This window comes from Capsicum annuum, chromosome 12 (assembly GCF_002878395.1).
Source record: "Capsicum annuum cultivar UCD-10X-F1 chromosome 12, UCD10Xv1.1, whole genome shotgun sequence".
Classification (NCBI taxonomy): Eukaryota; Viridiplantae; Streptophyta; class Magnoliopsida; order Solanales; family Solanaceae; genus Capsicum; species Capsicum annuum.
Window position 1 is genome coordinate 175,816,838 of NC_061122.1, and position 22,469 is coordinate 175,839,306.

Consider the following 22,469-nt stretch of genomic DNA (forward strand, 5'->3'; position numbering starts at 1 on the left):
CCCTGTGTGATGAAACTAAGGCTGAATAAGCTCTCTCCAAATAGGCAATAGTGGCTTCCTACTTTTCATGCTCCTCCCTATATTTCTCAGAGTTTGACTGAGCTACATACAAGTGGTGAGAAGTGGAGGACTCTTTCAATCCCAGAGGTAGTTTGGACAATAGTTCCCTCACCACCTATATCTAACCAGAGATTTCATTGAAGGCAGTGGCTGATGAGGGTCTACAAGAGTCTATATCCTCTTGGACTAATTTTCTTTAGCCCATCTTTCTCTTCTTGCTTTGACCTGGGGCACCCTCACCTCTAAAATTGAATGAGAAGATGTGGGGGCCTAGGAACACCCAGGTATCTATAGCATACTCCTACATTCGTTCTCTCCTACATAGTGATGATAGGCGAAATTACGCGCCTATATCAATATATTTTGCCCATATTTTAGCCTAGTTTCGAGAACTAATTATCTATTTCGTACACTTTTAGTCCTTTTTCCTGTAAATGAGCTAACAAATGTGATTAGGAAAGTTTCAGGTATAAATGATGCAAAATACAGCAATTTATGGCTTACTTGACGCAAAAGAAAGCTCACAAACGAGATGGAAAGGAGCTGGACGCATAAAGGACTAAATCTGCTGCATGGAAAATCTGTCCCGGGCTAAAACAGCATTTCTGAAGACTTTGGGACTTACAGACACAAAGCTGGATTTTTGCCATAATACATTAACCTAGTGCAATTAGGTTATGTGTTTCATCATTCTATTTGGATTATAATTTTGTAACCTTACCCTAGTACAATTGGGTCAAGGATTTCATTAGTATATTAGGATTTGGTTATTTATTTTATTAGTTTAGTAGGAGTAGGATAGGAGTATTATAAATACCCTATCATGTTAGAGATTTTAGAGAGGAGGGCGAGACATTCTGACAATTCATTCATCTCCTTACAATTAAGACATCTTCCTACAACCCATTCTCAATTCTTCATTCTTCTACTCTTAAATTCCACAACAAGAGAATCGTTACTTGCTACGGAATCACTAAAACCACACGCCAAACACCTACTATTCACGCCATCCACCATGCAAAACGTGATATCCTTCGCATTCATGGGTAACTAAATCTCTTAGTTGGGGTTATGGAAGCCGAATGAGTTACTATCTATAGCTATGAGTTTGTGAGTTCAAGACAAGTATATTGCTTATATCATTATTCTCTTCATCTTAAATCTACATTCTTTGCGGTTCAAACACAAGAACACGCCATTCTAACATCTAACCTGTTCGAGAGAAAGGTTATTTGTCTAGAAAAGAAGACGCATAGACCAACGCCAGTCTAACATCTGACTTGTTCGAGAGAAAAGTTATTTGTCTGGAAAAGAGATAATGTCAAGGTAGTAGGACACCCTTTCCTATTAAAAAGCTAGTGCCGTACCTGGACTAACTTCTTGGAGAATTCGTACCGTTAGTCACGCTTTAAGCTCGAGAGAGTTAAAGTGAAATAGTCCTTGTTTAGGTCGAGAGACGCTTGGATTTACCATCGACTACAATTCTCTATAAGCAATTACATGTCAAGACTCTACACACTCATAGCCAATAGAGACGTATACCTCAGAAGGTGGACATAACCCCAACGCCTCAATTCTCATTGTTTACAACACACGTGACAATCTCTCTTTATTTTGCTATTTTCAGTTCTTACATTCTTGTTTTGGTTACATACTACAATCCCCCCTTTTCTACGAGACTTGCACTAAAAGTCTAGTAATTTCTCTTGCTTGTTGGCCAAGCTATTCTCTGTGGGATCGATACCCAACCCAGGTTGGGTTCTATATTTGCTAACGACCGCTTTACACTCCCACGAGAGCTGTAGATTGAGCGTTATCACATAGCTTTGTGATAAGGGAAGAGAAAAAAAGATGTGTACCTCTATGATTTCTGAAGTACCTTAATTCTGACTAAACAATCTCACCTATATTCAGCGTGATGCCATAGAGAAGACAAGCCACAATCTGAGCTCACATATCTATGATAATGGTCATGTCAGTGCACAGTGATACTCGGCTACAGATGATATTTATCCAAATTCTAGCCTCATCTATGAAATCATTCATCAGAATGTCTCTCTTGGTGGTGGCCTAAGGAACCTCTTTGCCAGCACATAAAATGTCCACAATTCTGGCTCATATGCTCTTGTATGAAATAGCTCAATGTCAGCAATCAGGAACCCATATACCTTATTAATTAACTCTATCCCAAAGTTTACTTGCCTTGCCCTAACAGTTATTACCGAGTTTGTGAAAGAAGCTATGCTTAGATTAGAGTAGAATTCACGTACCCAGTGTTCATTAGCAACACAGGGGTCTAAGGAAAAACACATCCACCCGGTCTAATAAAGTCTAGTATGAAAACTTAGGAAATTTTCCTCTACTTTATCTAAGTCGATAACCATTTAAGGGATCAACTTAGTTTTATGCAAAAGCATATTATAGTAGTTCTAACATTGTGGAGTCATGAATCCATTATTGTCAAATTCTTCCATATGTGAGGTGGCTTTGTACCTGTAAACAATACATTCCGGACCATCATTATCATTATCACACTATAAAATATGCTATCATCAAATAGGCTCATATGGTAGTGTGTTAGAAAAATTTGGGGGGAGGAATAGCTACACAGAAATTATGGTTTCTGCAGACATGCCCTCAGGTATGGAGATCATAGGTCAGTGGCCTCGACCGCAGTGTTGTGATTGTGATATCGGGATCGCGATCGCAGTACCTAAGATCATAGTCAACAATTCTGCACTTTTTACCAAAACCAGAATTTTATCCCCAAATTTGTGTTCAACTAGGCACCTAAATGTTCTCATTAAGGAACTTAAGCCTGGACTTCATGATTATAACCCCAACCTTGAAAAACTTAACATGGAATTCGTAGGGGCATTGAATCGAACACATAGTGTACATGTTATTTTCAACCGTTTAAGGCTAAAACTTGGGTACTTAAGACTTCCCCATCAATGTGTATAACAACTACAACAACTAACCACACCCATTATTTCAAACATCCATGCATTTAGTGTTGAATATGATTTTTCAGGCTTTTCCCTAAACTATACGTTCTAAGCATGCAATTACATTAAGAACAAGGGAATAGAGACAACATACCAAGTTTTATAATGCAAATGGAATGAAGTGACACTTGGGTATGCAATGCAATGCGAAAAATTAGAGAGAATATTGAGAAAAATTGAGAGAGAACTGTAGGAAGAACTAGAATTCGGATGGTCATTTAAAGTAATTTGATCGGGATTGTTGTCCTAGTTACACAGTCATGATCAGCAACCTCTGTGATCCTATTTGTAAAGATGGAATTCGCACTAACTGAGATAAAATAATTGGGTTTCTCACACGTCCTGTTCAATCTAATTTGCTAAGTTCATACATTCCTTTTTCAAATTTAATCAAAATTCCTCTTAATATCAATATTGCATGGATTATGCATGCATAACAACAAAAAGGAAATCTACTATACATGCATAAATCAAAAGTTATGTGCCACTATTTGTGTCGTGATGGGTTGCCTCCCATCGAGTGCTTAGTTTAATATCATAGCACGATGCTTTATTACTTCTTTTTATGCTTCTATTTAGAATATTTGAATCACCATCCCACTTTCATTCAATATGAAATAAGCAGTAGAGGGACAGAAGATTTAGATCTTCCAAGATGAGGCTTGGAAGAGGTGATGAAATAGCAAGCAAGTTTTGATCTCGCCATTTTGAAGATTTTAACCTTTTACCCAACTTAACATCGTACTTTTGTGTTGGATCCTTGGGTAAAAGTAAACATATAAATAGGTCATTCTTTTTACATCAAAAATTGAGTTCCTTGGCCTTTGATAGATGGGGTTCCATATTCTCTTTCAGAATAAATTTTGTAATGTAGGAATTGTACGCCATCTCCCCATAATCCATCATTTGTCTCGGTGGATGGATTCTCATCACTTTCTCAATGCACAATGTTTAAAAGTGGGTTGAATGAGGTCCAACCCCTAATTTTGGAATAGGTTCCTCCAAAGTATCTTCACCCCAGAATGAGCTAGAGTCATCATAAAAGATTTGCCTTGCTTCTTCTTGATACTCTAGCACCATTTATTTTATTTTGGCTTCTTCTTCCTCATTTGATTCAGTAGATTGGGAAGTCACCGAGGAGTCTTTGCTACTAACCTCAATATTATATCTTGGTTTCTCTTCTTGATTAGCCTCCACTTGAAAAATAGGCATGGTTATGATGTTTACAAGAATTATGTTCTTTCCCAATTCCTTTTCCTTGACATTTGACCATTCGAACACCTCGTAGGATTTATGCAAGCCTTTATTATTCTCCCCTGTTGTAGTTACTCGATCCAAAATAGTTTGAAACATTGGTTTAAGACTAGTGGATCTATTTTATTATTCCTCCTTCTTCTCATCATAAGACCTATCAGGCTCATAAAAAAAACTAGCAACCCGGTAAGCATAATAGGGGGAGGGGGCATTTGGACAATCATCCCAATATCTATCTTGACACCACATGAGGTACAACCATACTCCCCATAGGATCGGGATGGTGACCTCGTCTTTTTTGGGGAGCATAGGTACAATCTCTCCTAAAGTGTCATCCATCACAATATAGACATAGGCCGTCAATATAGGCATTCCAACTTCCAAAATCATATTCATCAAAAGATGCCATAGCAAAAATTAAAAATAAAATAAAATCTACCTACAAATAAAATTGAAAACAAATATATAAAAGCTTTAATTTAAGCAAGTAAGTTAAAATTCCAATCTAACTTAATATGCCAAATTGTTCCCCAACAACGGTGCCATTTTCTGATAACACTCAATTTACATATCAATTTAAGTGCAAGGCAGTCATCGTCAATATATTTACCCAACTTTGGAGTCGGGGTCAAATCCATGTGGAACAATGTGAGTAGTGATCAAATTAAATTGGAATAATAGATATAACTTAAATTCAAAACAATAGTACAAAGGGATAAAAATGGGGAGATAGGTGTCTATACTAATTTTTCTTTTTTGTTTTTTCTAGTATAAATTTGGAGTTACAAATAATTAGAGTTTAAACAATTATTCAAGGATCTTGGGATTATATGTTACTAAGGGACGTGATATGTGGATTGTAATGGTTAACATCACTATTAGTAGATCAATTGTGGGTAGGTTAGGTTATAAGTTTTAATGCTAGTCTTTCAACAAAACACCAAACTTTCACCCATTGATTCTTTTGAATACCTAATGGGTGTGTTCAATAATTGTAACAACAACCTCAATCTAGGCATCCCTATTTCTAGGATGATACCCATGGTATAGTTAAATTCACAATCACCCTTATGTCTCAGATAGTGAAAATTTAGAAAACTACATACTTAATTGTCTATCATTGGTTTGGCCTCCACATCCCTCTTTCAAGGATGATGTGGGTTCTTAATGTTCACCCAAAACCCTTCTTTGTAAGAAGGTCTTGAGCTTTCTAGAGTATGGAGCTTTCACTAATAAAACACATGTCGGTATTTGGGGCTTTCACCCAAAAATCTCAGCCTAGCATAGCAATGATAAACCCATAAACTTGAACTACGAAATAGAAGCAAACAATAACAAACCATACTTACTATTAAACCCTATTCACACATAAACTCAAGAGGGGGATCTAGCTACACATGAGATAAATAAGCATAGATATATCCAAAATCTCCATTAAAATGACTTCTTAATGATTAAATGAATGCTACTTCAAACTTGGTACTCCCACAAATCAATAATGGAAGAGAGCTAATCCTCCACTTAGAAAGTCTCTAATGTATTCTTCACCTAAAATTTATACAATATTTTTCTCCAAGTATGGAGGCTATGAACTCAAGAGCTAAACCTAAAATTGGGGAATATGGAATATTATTAATGAATTAGGGTTTGAGTCTTTTTGTCAAAATTTGTATTAGCTACGTTCATTTCCAGTTTTGTCGTTGGGCTGCTTTCTTCTGCTAAGCTGTAATTGCATGGGTGTGACCGCGACTACGGTTGTCTTCTACAACCGTGGCTTATTGAATTCTGCTTGACTACTGAGATTGTGGTGTAATCGCGACCAAGGTAACTGAGGTAAGCTCCTTTTCTAAGTCTTTAGCTGGACTTTCTTGCTCCCTTTTGACCATTTTAAGCTCTAATCCACATTTTTCTATCTTTTCAACTCTATGCCTTCAAAGATTTGATATTAGTTCATTTACTCATAAATATGTCTCGTTTATTCATTCAAAAAAAGGTAATTTACATGAATGCTGAGTGATAATGAGTAATATAATTACCACTCATCACATACATAGTCTGACAAGCGTCTACTACTAACTAGAGAGCCACTTGTATAGACCCTAGTTGACCCGAACATAAATGGTAATTCAAGGATCTAAAGTAACTTTCAATCTTAAATATGAGTGTACTGGTCCTTTGACTATGAGGACTAACCAAAGGTCGGGATGCAAGAGATGATTCCCGTAGTTAGTCACGCTGCTAAAAATGAGCACTAGAACCTACATTATAAGACAATGTAGCATATATACATATATGTGGGTCAGTACTTTTGGAATGTACTGAGTATGAGGGGTGAATGCATAAATAAAGTAAGAAGTGCATACATATAAACTTTTAAATTATTCATTTTAAGCGTAAATGACTTACCTTGGACTTGAGTAAAAATAAAGACTGCGAGATCATAGAATATGGATAATGGAGAAAATGAATAAGCTTAGTGAGCCATAACACTTAGTTCCTAAAATCTTTTCTTTTATTCTTTCTTATGGGAGATTCTTCTAAACAACACAAACCATGTGAGCTACCATTGAGTCCAACATTTTACCCACGTTGGGGAGAGTTGTTCTATCCTTACCATCAGAATAGAACCTTAACTTAAGTGATCACCCTAGTTCATCCATATTATGAAAAATCTTAACCTACGGTGGCTCGTAGTTTTTGAGAATTTAGGAGATGCTTATCCACATTCCCATCTCGATGCTAAATACTACTCCTATAGTATAAATACATATATATATATATATATGCTAATACTTAAGAAATCCACCTTAAAATATCATAAGGCCTTATAGACTGAAAAGTAGTTATGCTTCTCATTTTTTAAATAATAATCAAGATAAACACTTATTGATTTCATGTATTATCCTTAGATCAAAGGATCAAGCTTTCTTGAATTAGACTATATTGAATATGAATGGAAATTTAAAAGGCTTAAACTTTCTTATAAATATAATTCTTCATCTTGAATCTTGAAACTCTTACTTTCTTTAAAATAACAATTGTAACAAAATATCAGGATCAATACCCATATAGAAATCTTTCATCAGAATCCAAATCAAAGTAATAAAACTCAAATCATAATATCAATCTTACAATTCAAAACATAAGTAGATGTAACCTTTATGCATCTTTAGCCTTAAAATCACAAAACAATGGTATACGTCAATACATGAGAATTTAAGGGATGAACCTTGATATAAAACATGTAAATTCAATCTTAAAATCATGTTTTTGGGAACAAGGATAGAAGATTAACCTTGTTAAAAAACCCAACATACCTGGAATTGCTTGACTTGTAAAGAGAATTTAAACTGTGAGAGTTGAGAGATAACTTGGAGAGTGAAATCCTAATATTGTTGTTCTTGTAGGGAAGAAAATATAATGTTAATTGGTAGAAAGAATAAGGAAAATAATGCCTCTCTTGGGTATAAGCCGTGGGTTGGGAGTTATAAGTGGGGAAAAGACCAAAAAGCCCCTTAGCTGAACTTATAGATATTGCCCGCCAGTCATCATGAGCTAACCATACGATGAGTATGGTGAGGATACGAGTTGTACTAGTAACTCATAAGCTTAGAAGTGGCAAAGATAGCACACACTGGCCAACATACGAGTGGTAACTTTACGACTCATTACTTTTCCACACGACTAGAAACAACCACTCGTAATTTGGAGATAAAATTAGGGAACCTATACTGCTGAACTTACGACTTCACTTCTACGACTTGTAACATGCTATGATAATATCTATGGTCAAATAGAACCTACAACAGACTTCAACTACTCCATATATCCATAGCTACGTCTTATAATTTATGACTGTTATGTTGTGTATACAACTTGAGAAATTAGTCGTACGTTGCACAGTGACTTTCAAACATGGGGTATTATAATATCTCCCCTTTGTAAATGATCATCTTTGAATGTAATTCATCTAGGAATTGGATTTGGAAAAGAATCAACACCTCTACCAGAACTTATAACCAAACTTATATCTATCACAAGGATTAAATTACTCACAACATAAGATATGACTTAAGAATACTTAAACAGACTTGTAGGGAAAGAGTTTTGGCTGAAAATAACTATTTACCTTTGGTAGGAACTGAGTTGGAAGAAAATAGATGAGGATACTTGGTCATCACGTCTACTTAAGCTTCCAAGTGGCCCCTTCAACTAATTGGTTTCCCCAAAGAACCTTTATTGATGCTACTTCATTATTTCTTAGCCTTCAAACTTGCCAATAAAGTATCTCCACAAGAACCTCCTCATATACCAAGTTATATTTGAACCCAATACTCTCTAGGGGAACTACCATGGATGGATCGCCAATGCACTTTTTAAGCATCAAAATATGGAACACTGGGTAAACCACAACTAATTTTAATGGAAAATCCAATTCATAAGCCATCTCTCCTATATGTCTTACTATCTTATATGGACCAACAAATCAGGGACTGAACATCCCTTTCTTTTCAAATCTCAGTATCCCTTTCATAGGAGATACTTTAAAGAATACATAATCTCCTACTTCAAACTTATAATCTTTCTTTCTTACATCTTTATAAGACTTCTGATGACTCTGGGCAGTCTTTAATCCTTCACGAATCAACTAAACCTTTTCCATAGCTTTAAGAATAGAATTTTTCCCAATCAACATTGTTATACCAACCTCAAATAATCCTACAGGTGATCTGTACCTATGTTCGTGCAATGCTTTAAATGGAGCCATTTGAATGCTAGCACGATAACTATTATTATAAGCAAACTCAATAAAAGGTATATGGTCATACCAACTTTCTTTAAATTCTAAAACGCATTCCCTCAACATGTCTTCTAATGTTTGAATTATGCGTTCAGCCTGACCATCGGTCTGCAAATGAAAATTAATACTAAGCTTAACATTTGTACCAAGCCCTTCTAAAAAGACTACCAAAACTGTGAAGTGAATTACGTTCCTCTGTCTAAAATAATGGATCATTGGTATCCCATCAAGCCTTACTAACTTCCAAATATATAATTTTGCATAATTTTTATGGTATTTGAAGTCTTGATTGGTAGGAAATAGGATGATTTAATCATTCACCCTATGACCAAAATTAAATCACACTAACATCTTGTACAAGGGAACCCTGTGATGAAATCAATATTCACTACTTCCCACTTCTAGGTAGGGATACTGATCTCCTGTAGAGTACCACCTGGTCTCTAGTGTTCAACTTTAACTTGCTGGCAATTTGGGCACTTGGCCATAAACTCTGCTATGTCCCTCATAATACAATTCTACCAATAAATTTCCCATAAGCTACGATACATCTTAGCAGCACCCGAATGAATGAAATACCTCAAACCATGATCCTCGTCTATTATCCTTTCCCTCAACCCATCTATAATCAAAACACAAAACCTACCTTGATAGATAAGTAATCCATCTCCCTCTGATAATGCTCACCTATACCATTAGAATTTTGTAGAGGACGATTATTGTCAATAGCTCAACTTATATTTAGGTTGAATACATGAGGAGGAAAATTATATTTCTAATCCTATGGGTGGTAAAATCTATTAGTGAGTTACATACAATATGAAAAAGCAAAACACATGAATAAAAAGAGGGTTGTTGTAGAAGGTGTTTATCAATGTCAACTAAAATCAACAAACTAAAGCAGCAATTATGATTTACATATAATATGGGAAGGATCTTAGGATTATTTCTACCTAAAGGCATGTTATGCATAGTGTAATACCCCAAACATTCTTTAAGTCATATCTAGTCTTTGGAAGAGTTAGTGATGACTTCCTAAATGATTAATGTTTAAATAGGATTGAATTTCCCTAATTTTGACTTTTTATCATGTGTGAAATTGAATTATCTTTCCAATGATACAAATTTTATCCAAATCCAGTATCGGAGTAAAAAGTTATGGATATTTTATAGAGAACTATCGGAACTGCCCAAAAGCGACGGTCAGGCCGACGAACCGTCGAGCTATCCGACAGACCATCGAGCTACCGATGGATCGTCACCCAAAACGTTGCAACTAAGGCAGTGAACCCATCTTCTGGCCAAGTGCGACATTCAGGACCGATGGACTGTCGAGCTAGAGATGGACCGTCATCCAAACCATCCCAGACAAGATAGAAAGTTTAAGTTCTGTCCAAGTGCAACGGTTAGGACCGACAGACCGTCGAGCTAGTGATAAATTGTTGACCAAACCATTGCCACTTCCAATCAGTGATTTAAGTTATTTTTAAAAAAGTATTTGGGTGTTTTTCCACCCATTTTGACCCCTAATTATACTAGACCAGAGCTGATAACTTCTTTATTCATCTATAATACCAAATTAGGGTTTCTCTCAAATATCAGTCTCTAAGAACAAGAAACCCTAGGTGTTTAATTTCAAGTCAAGAATTCAAGATTTCCTCCACCAATCTTCAAGAAATCATCCACCCAGGTATGTCAAGTGTTGATTCATGGGTTTCTTTCACCGATGAATCTCAAGAAACTCTATTTGAAATATAAACTTTGGATTCCATGGTATGAATTGAACTATATCCATGTTTATGTTGTTGTTTGATTTCCAAGTTGAAGTCTTTAATGACTATCATGAAAATATGTTAGTATGTGGTTGAAATTCTTGCATTAAAAGTGTAAAATGTTACCATGAAGTATTATTTCAATATTCATGTCTAAGACAAAAGATATAAATGAAAGGTGTTTGATAAAATTCCTAAGAGAATAGGAATTATGCCTTATGACTCATTTGTGACCAAAATTGATGAATCCATGTTTATCCCTTATGTTTGATATGACTCCCACGTTATTGTTATGCTTTGTAATGGATTGATATAATGCTCATGAGATTAGGCTTATGAAATTATGATATGTTTAATGCATTCCTATTCATGTTTAAACTTATAGCATGCAAATACTTAATGAAAATCCCTAATGATTGTACTATGAATTGTTGACTATGGTTATATGTCAAGAAGTATCATTCATGTTATTTTTATCCTATCGAGTTCTGGGGTACTTGTACCTGATAATTTAGTTGTGTGCATAGATCCAGTGTCAATTTTCAAGATACTCTAAGTCTAACCATGTTTAGTAGAATTCAGTCAGTCTCATGACTCAGGAAAACTCAGTAATTTTAGTAATCTCAGTAATCTCAGTAACCTCAGCAAGTTATCAGATCTCAGTAATATTATGTCAGTCAACAAAACTCAGTGAACTTAGTCCAGTCAGTTCAGTATAATTAATTCAGTGTCTAATCAGATGGGAGAAGGATTCAGCACCAAGTGAGCCCAAAGATGGGAACGCACCTGTGAGTAGAGGGTGTGATTCTTAGAAGAAATTCTTGTGCTCCAAAACTACGTAGCCAGTGTAGGTTGAGACATCAAACCTGCTAGATGAGGGTAAATGAGGTGGCTTAACCTATTATATGATGGTCCTACCATTCTCCTTAGAGTACCTGTTAGATGAGGGATTACTCACAGCTTGTCCTTACTAGTGGCGCGGTATTGAAACCATTCCAATTGGGGTTACAGATTGGACCCCAACTTAGCTATAATAGATTATTAGGGGCATTTTGATTAGATGACTACTTCCCACAGTTACAGTCTCAGTCTCAGTCTCAGTCTCAGTAATGGAACATAAATAGTTCTATAGAATTCAAGACTATCTGATACAGTCACCCAGCTCAGTACAGAACTCCACTAGTTCCATCAGAAATTGGACTATGAGGCACAATCATTCAGATAATAGTATATCAGTTATACAAAAAATTATGTTATCAATATATTCAGATTCAGTGATGTCATGATCTTAGTTATAGTTCACGTATTCATGCATGTATTTCACGCTAATGTTATTCAGTCAGCTAATATTGTTCATGTATATAAAACCCTTACATTCAGCCTACCTCACTTGCATACCAGTACATTGAAATATACTGACGCATTTGTGCTATGGTGTTTTATACCATAGGTTCAAAAGTACGAGCTCCGGAGCATCCTTAGTAGATTAGACATTCAGCAGCTAGACTAGCAATGAGTCCTCATCATTCGATGATAGCATGATTATTTTATTACTTTATTATTTCGGGATTTCAGAGTTAGTTAGGGACATGTCCCATGAACTCCATAGTTTTTAGACAGTTTAGAGGCTTTCGGACTATAACATGTTTAGACAGTTATTTCAGTTTTGTCTTGGTATTGTATACCATATTTCTAGATATTATGTTTTATCAGATATTTAAACCTTATGGCCTTTCAGTATTTTTCTGCATTTATACAGTATATTATACAGTACCCATTTACAGATATCAGTTATGGGTTAGCTTGTGGTCCTTCGGGGTCATAATCACTATGTAGCATTTCGGGTACCAAATTTGGGGTGTTACATAGAGGTGCATGAAGATTTAGTGTAAATTCTAGTCATTAACGATGTGGTAGGCTGGGTTGAAGGTCCTTGAGTCTAGTTTGTCAACAAAACCTCAAGAATATCACTCATTGGCCCTTTTTAGTACCTAAAAAGTGTGTCAATTACAACCACCTATTACCTCAATTGGGCCTCCTTATTTCTAGGAAGACGCCTAAGATATAGTAAACTCCCTAGTCACCTTTATGTCTAAGATAGTGAAAATTATAAAACTACATCCATTAATTATCCACTATTTCCTTGTCACCCATATCCCTCTTTCAAAGATGATATGGGTTTCAAAATTTCACCCAAACCCCTATTTTCAAGAATGGTGTGAGCTTTCAAGAATTTGGGGTTTTACCCATAAATCCATTTTGTATATTTGGGCCTTTTACCCATAAATCCCAACTAATTAAACCAAGCAATAGTGAAACCCATTATTAACAAACTAGTATCCACACAAATACATCACAACTCACACATAATGGCACCTTAGTTCAACATAATCCCAAGACAAGGAAATTTAGCTACTCATGAAGTAAAGAGAAAGAAATATACCATATGGTTCATTTAAAGTATACATCCTTCAGTTTTACTAAATTCAATGTATGAAATTCAAAATACAATTGTTGCCCAAATTAGGGTTTTACATTTCAAATTCAATTATTCCTAAAAGTCTAGAATACAAAAAAGAGAAAAAGTTTGAGCCTTTTAAGGAAATTGGGGTCCGCTGAATAAAATTAGAAAACTTCCCCTGGGAATATTTCTGCATAGCTGCAATTGTTAAAGCTTGTCCGCGATTGCGGCTACCATGATTGTGTCTACCGCGATTGCGTCTATCATGACCATGGTAAGAACACTATGATTATGACACTTTGACCTGGATTGACCAACCGCTATCGCGTCCCACAGACTGTGATTGCGGTAACTGAGGCTGATGTTCTGCTTTAGGTCTTCTAGCTGCACTGCACTTCTCCTTTTTGATCCTTTTTAACTCAAATCCACATCTTTCTATGTCATAACTTGTTTGCCTGCAAAATGGGGAAATTAGTTCATTTAATCACAAATTTGTCTCATTGATACATTCAAATCATAGTAGTATACACGAATGTTAAGTGCAAATGAGTGGGAAATTCACCACTCATCACCCTTTTTTTAGAAAACCATGATAATCTGCTACTGGATTGTTTCTAATATTTGGTTAAGTATAAGATCATTTTGTTGTTTCTCATTTACTTCTACTACCAAAAATGATGTTGAACTATTCTGAACTACTACACCCCCATCATCAGGGTAGAGAAAACATACTCTCAAATAGGCTAATCTATGCACCTACTTGTCCAACACATGCTCTTCCTCCTTTACATGAGCCATACTACCCATAGACAACCTACTCAATGGGAGTACCACAATGTTGGCCTTAATAGATGATAGAGTATATTCATGTCATAGTCTTTCAGTAACTCCAACCACCTCCTTTGAAAAAGATGTAACTCCCGCTAAGAAAATACATACTGAATACTCTTATGGTCAGTGAAAATATCAACATGCACCTCATAGAAGTAATGCCTCAAACATTTTATGGAAAATATCATGGCAGCTAACTCCAAGTAGTGAGTCAGCTAATTTTTTTTGTGATCCTTAAGTTTCCTAGAGGCATAAGCTATTACTCTCCTATTTGGCTTCAATACACAACCTAACTCAACTCAAGAAGCATCATAATACATCATAAATCCATCTAACCCCTCCGGTAAAGATAACATTGGGGCCAAAGTCAACCTAACCTTCAATTCTTGGATTCTTGGAAACTCTTCTAGCACTTATCTGACCATATGAACTTCATTCTCTTTTGGGTAATCTTAGTAAATAGTGCGACAATAGAGGAGAACCCATCAACAAATATTTTATAATACCCAGCAAAACCCAAAAATCTCCTTATAACGGATAGAGTGATGGGTTTAGGCCAGTGCTGCACCGCATTAGTCTTCTGAGGATCTACATGAATACCGGTCCCTGAAATGATATGCCCCAAGAAAGTAACAGATTCGAACTAAAATTCACATTTACCAAACTTGACATATAATTGATGATCCTTGAGGGTCTGCAATACTATTCTCAAATAGTTTGTAAGTTCCTTCTCACTCCTAGAATACACAGTATGTCATCTAAAAGGACAATGACAAACAATTCCAAGTACTGCTTCAAGACCCTATTCATCAAATCCATAAAGTCTACAGGAGCATTTATCAGTCCAAACGACATAACCACAAACTCAAAATAGTTGTACCTTGTTCGGAAAGCTTTTTTTAGAATGTTTTGCTCCCCGACTTTTAATTGATGGTATCCTGACCTAAGGTCAATCTTGGAAAACCACCGAGCACCCAAAAGCTAATCGAATAACTCATCAATCCTAGGAATAGGATACTTGTTCTTGATGGTAACCTTATTTAGCTATCTAAAATATATGTATATTCTGGGAGTCCTATATTTGTAGCTCACGAAAAGCACTAGAGCATCCCATGGAGATACACTAGGTCTAATGAAACATTTATGTAAGAGGTCCTTAAGTTGCTTCTTTAATTCTTTAAGTTTGGCCCCCATGCGATATGGAGGGATAGAGATGGGCTGAGTTTTAGGAAGAATATCAATACCAAATTATATTTCACTCTTTTAAGGTACCCCTGGCAGATCTTTAAGGAAAACCTCAGAAAACTCACAGACCGCACAAACTAATTGAACTATTGAGGCTTCAATTTTAGTGTCTTTGACTCAAACTAAATGATGGATACACCCTTTTGATATTAACTTTATAGCTTTAAGATAAGAGATGTAATGTCATTTGGGAGATACTGAACTACCCTACCACTCAAAAATTGCCTCGTCAGGAAACTGAAACTTCACCACATGGGTATGACAATCTATTGATGCATAGCATGAATGGATCCAATCCATGCCTAGAATAACATCAAATCCACCATCTATCACTCTGTTAGGCTCGTTAGTGTGATATTATAAAGAAAAGTAATAGGACACTCCCTATAGATTCACCTAGCAACAATTGACTCACCCACGGGGGTAGAAACTGAGAAGGGATTAGAGAGATTTTTAGGACCTACCCAAAAATTTAACAAAATCAATGGAGTTACATAAAAGAGATTTGATCTCGGATCTAACATCACATATACATCAAGGTAAAAGGCACAAAAAATACCAATGAAAATATCTAGAGAACTATCCTGCTTCTGACAAGATGGTAAAGCATAAAACTAATTCTAGACCACCACTAGTTCTAGATGATGTGCCCTATGGAGAAACTGGATGACCTGGCTGGGCTGCTAGATTAGTAGGCTGGGTCTAAGGATGAGAATCTCTACTTCCTTGCTTAGCATATGAATACTCCTTGATCTTGTGTCCTAATTTTCCACAACCATAGCAACCCTCTTTAACCATCAAACACTCAACAGGATAGGTCATGCCACACTTTATACATGTCGAGTAACTAGGCCTCCTGACTAAACTATTCTGAGTCCTAGAATTCAAAGTCCTTCCCTACTGCTCCTTCCTGGTCCTTGGTGTAGGGGAACTAACTGAAGATGGTACAGTCACTAATGAATGACCCTAAAACTGTGAATGGCTTCCGCCTTCAGACCTTGGCTGACTATACTCAAATTGTCCAGTCCTAGCTCTCTTGTTTCTCTTCTTTCTTTTCTTTAACTTTTTTTCCTCAATCTATTAATCATGAGTCATCTACCAAGAAATATCCATATCCCCAATTAGTGTGGCAGTCCTATATTACTTGACCACCAAATTAGACACCCTAGTAATAAACTTACACATATGAGCTCTAGAGTCAGATAACAACTCTATGGCATATTTAACAAACTGGGTGAACTTAAGGTAGTACTCTTTCACTATCATAGAGCCCTGCCTCAGGTTCATGAACTTCTCTACTTTAGCCTTAATCATCTCACAAGGAAAGAACTTTTCTATAAAAGCACTCTAAAACACCTGCCAACTCACAAGAGTTGCATTGTCACACCTACCATCCTTCCACATAGTGACCTAATCATAAGAAATATCCTTCAACCTATAGGATGCTAGCCCTACACTCTCCTCCTCAATAACATACATGATCTGAGTAATCTTTCTCACTTCATCCATAAAGATTTGAGGATCTTCATGCACCTTTAACCCATGAAACTTAGGTGTATTCATCCTTATAAAGTCCCAAATCTAGGTTATAGCTTAGTTACCATTTTGCTGAATTGGGACTGCTACCTGTGGGTTTCCCTTAACATTAGCAATCACAGCTTAGGCTATCACTTGAAAGACAACCCAAAATTTGGCATAAGTCATATTCTCATTCAGAAGGTTGGCATGCAAGGGTGGTTAATCACTATTTCTGCATGCAACGGCTCAGCTCCAAGTCATATTCTGTCATGTAAAATCATAAGTTAAGGCAGATAGAGATAACTGTAAGAACGATAGATAATGAAAGAAAAAATGATTCCTAACTTATTCCATAGCCTACTACTCATAAATGTGGTGCGTTTACATTCATGATCAAGGCTAAATGTAATGTGACTTGTCTGACTCCCTAGGACTCTTTAAGCCATAGGCTTTGATACCAAGTTTTTAATGCCCCAGAGGTACCCCTGAACGTAACACGGTGCTCAATACTATGAATAGCCTTAAGCTAACCCATGATATCTATTCAGCTTACAACTCAAATGAACGGTGAACTATTATATGAATATGGACTGAAGATAAATATTTCCATTGCTTAATATAAATCTTTAACTTAGGAAACCTTAAACAAACTCACTGAACTTAAAACATACACAATCTGACAAGCCTCTACTACTGAATAGAGAGACACTTGCATAGATGCTAGCTAACCCAAACATAAATGATAATTCAAAAATCTAAAACAACTTTCAGTCTTAAACATGAGATTATTAAATTGGGTCCTCAGACTATGAGGGCTCACCAAAGGTTAGGATGTAGAAGGTAATGCCTATAGTTAGTTACGCTGCTGAAAAATAGCACCAGAACCTACAATATAAGACAATGTAGCACATAGACATATATGTGGGTCAGTACTTCTTGAATTCAGTGAGTATGAGGGGGTGAATGTAGAAATAAAGCAAGAACTTGATACATATAAACTTTTGAATACTGCATGCTAAGCATAAATGACTCACCTTGGACTTGAGTAAAAATAAAGACTGCAAAATCATAGAACATGGAAAATGGAGAAAATTAATAATCTTTGTGAGCCATAACACTTCGTTTCTAAAATCTTTACTTTTATTCTTTCTTATGGGAGATTCTTCTAACCGACATAAATTATGTGAGCTACCATGGAGTCCAATGTCTTACCCATGTCAGGGAGAGTTGTTCTACATTTACCATCAAAATAGAACCTACACTTAAGTGATCACTGTACTTCATCTATATTGGAAAAGTCTTAACCTATGGTGGCTCGTAGTTTCTAGGAATTCAGGATATGCTTATCCACATTCCCTTTACGATGCTAAATACTACTCTCAGAATATGTATATATAGTCATACTTAAGAAATCCACATTAAAATAGCATAATGGTTTATAGATCGAAAACCAGTTATGCTTCTCTTTACATTAAATCATAATCAAGATGAACACTTGTGGATTTCATGTCTTATATTTAGATCAAAGGATCAAGCTTTCTTGAATCTTGTTATACTGCATATGAATGGAACCTTAAAGGCCTTAAACTTTTTTATAAACTTAATGCTTCCTTTGGAATCTTGAAACTCTTACTTTCTTTAATAACACTTATGATGAAATATTAGGCTCAATACCCATATAGGAATCTTTCATCAAAATCCAAATCAAAGTAATAAAACTCTAATCACAATATCAATCTTACAATTCAAAACATGAGTAGATGTAACCTTTATGCATCTTTCGCCTTAGAGTCACAAGATAATGGTATGTGTCAATACATGAGAACTTAAGGGATAAACCCTAATATAAATTATGTAAATTCAATCTTAAAATCATGATTTTTGAGAACAAGGATGAAAGATTAACCTTGTTTAAAAACCCCACATACCTGGAATTGCTTGACTTGTGAAGAGAACTTGAACTTTGATAGTTGAGAGATGACTTAGTAAGTGAAACCCTAATCTTATTGTTCTTAAACATGGGAGGAGAAAAGATGTTTTTAATTGACTGAAAGAATAAGGAAAATATTTCTGTCTTGGGTATAAGTTTAGGGTTGGGAATTATAAGTGGGGAAAAGACCAAAAAGCCCCTTAACTGAACTTACAAAAATTGACCGCCTGTCACAACGAGTAAACCATATGACTCATATAATGAGGATATGAGTTGTACTAGTAATTTGTAGCTTGACACTGGCAAAGATAGAACAAACTGGTCAATATATGAGTGGTAACTTTACGACTTGTTACTTGTCCACACTACTTGAAACAACCACTCATAACTTGGACTGAAACTTAAGAAACCTATACTACTGAACTTACGACTTTACTTTATACAACTTGTAACATGCTATGATGATTTCTATAGTCAAATCATACCTACAAAAGACTTCAACTACTCCACATTGCCATATCTATGATTTACAACTTACAACTCGTATATTATGTATACGACTTGAGGAAATGAGTCATACGTTGCACATTGACTTTCAAATACAGGGTATTACACATATAACTATAAGACTGGCCTAAAACCTAGTGGAATTAGTACAAGATCTTCTAATATAATGATAAGTTTTCAAGATAAATTTCTAAAATATACTGATACAACCCATCTCTGAATTCATAGATATTAGTCTAGTACATAAGAGTGAGAAAAGTAATACTCTAAAAGCCATGAGCTTAACCCAAGACTTATGTAACGCCTCAATTTTCTGAATTGGAATGCTACATGGTGCTCATGACCTCGAAGGACCACAAGCTAACCCATGACTAAAATTTGTACCTGTATACTGCATAAAATACTGAAAAATATGGAAATATGAACTGAAAAGCCATAAGGTTCAAACAAGATAAACATCTGAATAATAATAATGCCTGAATAAGGTGGAATCACAATATCAAAACAAAACTAAAAATACTAAAGTCTAAACCAAGTTTGATAACTAGTCTACATCTAGTCAGAAAGCCTCTACTGTCTGAGTAATCTGAATAAGGAGTTGATGGGAAATGTCCCCAAATAACTCCACCTAATAAAATTACTAATGGGATTATTAAGAAATAATCATTTTCTCAAAGGATGAAGACTCACTTCTAACTCTGACTGCTGAAATTTGTAATGTTACTGCTGCTCTGGAACTTGTGCCTCTGAACCTATGGTGTAACATAATAGAAAGCACCATAGTAAAAATGCATCAGTACGACTGAATGTACTGAGTATACGAGTGAGGTAGGGTAAATACAATGGTTTTATATGCATGAACAATGCTGACTAATATGAATATGAGAATACATACATGCATAAGTAACTATAACTGAACTCGTGGTGATACTGACTACTGAGTCTTAATACTGACAACATGAGTTTACTGATACTGAGGTGCCGAATAGATGAACAACTATTTCTGACAGTTCAAATTATGAAGAACTGGTCTGATTGATTGTGTCTAACAGTCCTGAAACTAAATACTAATAACGTGAGTTATGATGACTGATATAACTGATATAACTGTGATGGTCGGCCTAACCGATGTAATTGATACTAAGTGACTGTATTTGATAGTCTAAGTTTTGATGGAACTATCTAGTTTTGCTCTGTATGGAGTAACTAAATCTGAGATCAGTCCTATCTAGCGGGTCATGTTTGAGTATATTGTTAATAAAGATGAATTGACTTATTCAGAGATTAGTCCTACCTAGCAGGTGATCTCTAAATCTGATGATACTAATACTAATTGACCATAGTTGAGATCAGTCCTATCTAGTGGATGATCCTGAAGTCTATTCATAATAATAAAGATTAACCATATCTAATAGTCCTGAATCTGTATTACTAAGCTGAATTAACTGTATCTAACAGTCCTGATTCTATAACTAAAACTGTGGGATGTATTTATCTAACCGACATGCCCCTTTCTAGCTAGTCTAGGGTCAAACCTATAACCCCAGTTGGAAGGGTGTCAGTACCGCACCACTGGTAAAGACAACTGTTGTGGAGTCAGTACTAATCTAGCGGGTGACCCCTGGGATTAGTCCTATACATTTAAATGTGCTAACGGGTGATCCCTGAGTATGTTAGTCCTATCTAATGGGTGACATCTCATGCCTACACTGGCTACGTAGTTCTGGAACTTAGGGATTGATTTTAGGGATCTCAGTCCTATTTTAGCGGGTGAGTCCCCATCCCTAGGCTCGCTCAGTGCTGAATCTTACTCCTATCTTAAAGACACTAAACTAATTAATTGAGATGAACTGATTAAATGAACTAAACTGATTAGCTGAACTAAACTAATTAGCTAAACTGATACTAGTGGTATTGTTTTTGCAGAGCTAAACTAAGTTTACTGAGTTCCATTGATTGACAGAATATACTGATGTCTGGGGACTGATTGAGAGTACTGTAGTTACTGAAATTTTACTTGGAATACTGAAATCACTGAGATTACTGAACTACTGAGATTTTTGAGATTTCCTGAGTCGCATGGTTGACTGAGTTCTATGGATCATGGCTTGACTAAAAGTATCATGAAACATGACATGGCTCTAAGCACACAGCTAAATTGTCGGGTATAAGTACCCCTAGGACTCGATGGAAGGAAACTGACACACATGACACTTCTTGATCATAGGAATAACATCCATAATTCATAATAGCATAAGTAGGGGATTTCATACTGCACATGTTTCTCAACACCATATACATGAAAGGGAATGCGTATAACATGTAAATACTTGCATAACTTCAATTTCATGAGCATTCCATATCACAACAACATTACACAACAATTAGAATAGAATTCATGTTGAGTCGTAAGGAATAGATCATGGTCTGGTCATTTAAGTTCTATTTAGCTATAATACATGATTTCTAGTCTCTTAGATCTTTTATCAAACACCTTGCATGCACACCTTGTGGCATAGGCTTATTCATCACCTTAATGATTTAAACCACCTAAAATTCATATATTTCAATTTGTATGTCGTCCTAGTTTCATAAAATCACATAAAGATTCTAATTTGGGAGTTGTATAACAATCAATCACACTAACATAATCAACGCACAACATAACTTCATGATTCATAGTTTAAAAGAGGGTTCTTAAACTTCACAGATGAAAGGAATCCGTGGATGAACACTACGTATACCTTAAAGCATGATTTTGAAAGAGATCTAATGTTTCTTGAAGGTTCTTGAAGAAATCCTTAGGCTTGCTCTTGATTTTTCTTTACTAGGGTTTAACCCCTTTGGGAGAGAATGCTCTTGTTCTTGAGGAGAATGAGAAAATAATGGGATAATAGTCTTCTTAGGGCTTTAATTCTGTATTTAGAGTGAGGGAAAAAGACCAAAATACCCCTACGAAATTACCTCCCGGTTGTTGAAATTATCAGCTGATGGCATGGGCTGATAAGCCGTCAGATTTATGATAGCCCGTCAGCCCAGGTCGTCACTTGGGAGCTAGAATTTTTGACATTCTGCCTAAGTC